The following is a 4,428-nucleotide window of genomic DNA, read 5'->3' as shown; positions in this document are numbered from 1 at the left end:
TAATACACCTCATTTAGCAATCAGGACGCCACACTCCATATATTTTAGCACCCTCCCCATCAGTTACATATGTTGCTGGTACCATGGTTTTTTACCTCACTACTTCTTATTGGGACTCACACTGGTACTGTCATTTAGCGCATGAATATTTATTTTGTTCTAACAAAATTAACACAGTATAGGAAAATATGCATTTGTCAGAGGGAAAGGCCAATAATCTGGAGTCAGGTCACCCTAATGTATATTAAAAATAAACACAGGCCTGTCTGATACTCCCTGATATTATAAAGTAAAGAGGCCACTCTATAATAAATATTTACACAGGCCTTTTTAAGTCTGTCCCTAATAATCTGTAATCAGGAGGTCATTATAAATGTTAAAACAGTAGTGGTACTGTGATATTAAAGTGACAATCCCATACAAGTTTAATTCAGCCCAAATCCACACAATAATGTTAATAAATGCATTATAAATATCACATGACCATATGTATACTGTCTTAGTTCATGGCTGTGTTATTACATCATTACATGTGTAATTAAATCCGTGACATTCTCAGGCTCCCCCCTTCTGTGACAATCATACAGCCGGGCCGTTACATTGCAACACACTAATCCCGCCCCTAGTGACATCACGTGATCAGTAACCAGTCAGAGAAGCTAAAAGGCAAAGAACTACATTTCCCACAATGCACCTCGTGGAGTGTGGCTAGCAGCTACACCTTCTCTCACTAGTTTGTCTCCTGCGAGCTTCCGTACACAGCGTCTTGTTAGAGTGGGGCGTGGACATGTGTAAACTTCAATGGTGGGAAAATGAGACAGTTTTAGCTGCTAGCTGAGCAGTGGTACAGCGCTCTGTAGAAGGCGCTCTCAGTCGGGTGAGTGATTTTTCAATGTGTGTGTTTATTTTATTTCATTTCTCATTTTACTTTCACTTTAAGTACTGCATGCTTATTTTTTTCTGTGGGCATTTAGGGATTTAAGTGCTCCGTGAGCCGATTCCTCCATTGAAGGAGGAGCTATGAGGCCAACCTATCACAGCTACTGTACCATCCTCAGTTGCTTTCAGTATACTGATTAATCCACGGCACAGAATATGCAACTTCAAATACATCTATCAACTGTCTATATGTTAAGCCCCCGGACAAGCATTTGCTTGTTAGTTATACACTAGTTTCATACAAGCACTTCACACAGGGGGCTTCAACTTAGGTAGTACTTGACCGGCCGGTCTGAGTGTTCTCATTTCCATATATTTCTTGCCTCTACACTTTATTTACATACTTTGTACTTATTACTGCAGTGTAGCATTTTTCCCCACACCTTAAGGTTCAGTTTATAACAGCTTTGTAGGTCACCACTGCTCCTCATTTTAACCATTTATGTGTATGTGATTAATAAACCTTTATTGATACAATTTGTGTATGTTAGAGTGCTATTCAGGGGATTCTTTTTTTCTGTGTTAGTTTTCATATATATATGTGTGTGTGTGTGTGTGTGTGTGTGTGTGTGTGTGTGTATATATGTATATATTTATGTGTATATATATTTGTGTGTGTGTGACCTTGGGCAAGTCACTTCATATCCTCTGTGCCTCAGGCACCAATGTCATAGATTGTAAGCTCTATGGGGCAGGGACTTGTGTCTGCAAAATGTCTCTGTATAGCGCTACGTAAAACTAGCAGCGCTTTAAAAGAACATGCTGTTATTATTATTATATATAAATGTGTATGTATGTATTTATTTATATAGCACTATTAATGTATATAGCGTTTCACAGTAGTAATACATGTGAAAATCCTATAAATAACAAATACAAATATCAGGTCATGGGAATAAGTGATTTGGACATAAAAGTAACATTTCGGAAGTGTGGACAACTAATACATCTTGTAGATTGCCTTTACAGTGTGATGTCATTGATTAAGTAGATTGTGTGCAGACCAGGACTGCAGTACAGTGTCACTCACATGGATGACTTGCGTGGTAGAAGCTCAAGAACAAGGATGTCAAACTCCAGTCCTCGAGGGCAGCAAACAGGCCAGGTTTTCAGGATATCCCTACTGAAAACCTGGCCTGTTTGGGACCCTCGAGGACTGGAGTTTGACATGCATGCTCTAGAAGGAGCACAGCTGTGGGTGGGAGGTGGATTTGCTTTGCATCAAATGGTTTGGAGCAAGGTTTATTGTATGTATTATCATAATAACAATGCAATGCTTAACTTTTATTTTAGGAGGGATGACTGCAGAACAGAAGTGAATATTGAAGCCATGTGTTCCTTTTCTTGCAAAAGAGAAAATTTGAAGGACAGTTGAACAGAATGAAAATTACTACACAGAGACAGATAAGCAATGTGTATATTTCTCATTTACCATTTAGTATTTGTCGTTTTATTGACTCCACACAATCCGGCTGCTACGGGTTTCACATTGAACATTTTCATCTCTACTCTACCCCTTCCTGTGATCTGAACCATGCAAGTTTTCATTGATTCAATACATCATGAGTAGAGTGTGGCTACAGTATGAAGTAAAGACCCAAGGACCACATCTACTACCATTCATAACAAGAACATGTGCAGTAGCGCACAGCTGCAGTTCTATGTGATTGTTATGAAAGGTTGAGGTGGTTCAATTCTATGAATCTGGAGTGGGATGGATCCTGTTTGCATCACATGGTTTCATCTAGGCCAGTAGATTATATAACTCTCAGTACAGGTTACACATGGCATCAGTATTAGTGATGTAAAGAGGAGGAAAGCTTCAATGTGGAGAACAAAGCCAAGTAATGTTGAAGTTACTCCTTTTACCATTTACTTGGTCAGTCTGTACTGTCTACTCCCCACACAGCTGCTAAGGGTCTTCCATTTTAAATACTTTCACCTCCTATTCTGCACTGCTTTGCTGCCCATTATTTAGAGATGCGTTCCAGTCATGTTTACCACTCTGAATCTCTCTGCAGTCATTGATTCAGCACATCATGGGTAGAGCATGGCTACAGATACAGAAAGCTTTTATTATTTTACCGGCTGATCATCCATAATATTGCATTAAAACATAGAATATCACTTAATTTCCAAAAGATTCAGTGATGCTGATAATGCAGAATCTCACAACATTTCCCATCATAATGCCATAATGCACCAGAGGAAGAAATAATCCTTGCTATATCTGTACATTGTGTGACGTATTACCTCCATGACCATTGAGAGCAAGTACATCTTCTGTATAGAGCGGCTGTGTTATGATGCAGTTATTGATCATCATTGACATAATCACAAGAATCTTATGCAAAGGGAAATTGTCCGCAGCGAAGTGAGATGTGTGCCTGTTTTAAGTCCTCCAGCTTAACGCCCCTACACCTCCCACTACACAGACATACTTACTTATGCATACACTGACATCTGGCATACCTACACACACCCCAGGGCCACTTCCTTCCCCTGATGTCAGGGAGAGGATTGGCATGCAGAGTGCAGTAAGTCTCCACGTTACTCTGGCCAACAGTCTTGGCCTACCCCCAGCATCTGTCACCCACAACATCTGTTCCCTCCTTGTAAAGTGCTGAACTATCTCACCTGGGTCAGTGCTATAGCTGATCACAGTGCCCGATCATGATGTCACTGTGACAGGCAGCAGTGCAGATTGACCGGTCAATCAATGCAGTGCCGCACCATATGCACTAAATGAGATTTCCGTGCCCCCTGTCAGGTTACTCCCTGGGCAGTGACCCTGCTCACCCCCTCCCCTAGTTCCACCTCTGACCACAATTATCTCTCTTGGAGAGTGTAGCAAATTGGTGTTGGTGGAATCTCACCTCTGCCATGCATGGTCACAATCTGGGCACAGGACCCAAATAGTGGGCAATGTGGCACTTCTTACAGTAGAGAATAAGTAACTATATTCTTTACTTGTGTATTAAGGACCTTATTTGCATTAAAATTCAGTCCCCATGGGACCAAGACTTTCTGGCTTACTGAACAAAGTGGAATTGTTTCGTAGAGGGTGGAGAATTGTATTTTATCTGAAATTACCCCCTCTGCACAAAATACAAACAATTATACACATACATGTACCTTGTGGAAGTTGTTGCCCTCTATCTTCCTGTGGTCTCTCCCTGTTTCTCACCGTGCCTCCTCCCATTTCCTTGCACCTCTGCGTCTCCGCATATATCCCTATACTCAGAGCCGGCTCCGGTCAGTGACATGGGATGCCCAAATATGAGCATATCCATACATGGGCATCCATGCCACTGACCGGAGCCCACTCTGTTGCGGATATGGAGAGAGACTGGGAGATTTACATCCCCTTATAATTCATATGGTGCATAGTACCGGCACGTATTGTTTTACCGTTACTGTGTACCTTCCTACTTTCACACTGGTACAGTATGTGCTGCAGTGGGACTGAGAGGGATATATTGGTAACAC

At 41.4% G+C, this 4,428-nt stretch overlaps 1 long non-coding RNA gene across 1 annotated transcript; it reads left to right on the top strand.

The window, feature by feature from the left end:
* Positions 1-522: 522 nt before the first annotated feature.
* LOC142475347 (uncharacterized) lies at positions 523-2,330 on the top strand. The gene is made up of 3 exons (XR_012790890.1): positions 523-877; positions 975-1,211; positions 2,233-2,330. It is a non-coding gene; the product is annotated as an uncharacterized LOC142475347 (long non-coding RNA).
* The last annotated feature ends 2,098 nt before the right edge of the window (positions 2,331-4,428 follow it).

The sequence above is a fragment of the Ascaphus truei genome, unplaced genomic scaffold (genome assembly GCF_040206685.1).
Source record: "Ascaphus truei isolate aAscTru1 unplaced genomic scaffold, aAscTru1.hap1 HAP1_SCAFFOLD_1181, whole genome shotgun sequence".
Taxonomy (NCBI): domain Eukaryota; kingdom Metazoa; phylum Chordata; class Amphibia; order Anura; family Ascaphidae; genus Ascaphus; species Ascaphus truei.
Note: the sequence above shows the minus strand (reverse complement) of the source record. Positions and strands in the feature narration are given on the sequence as shown.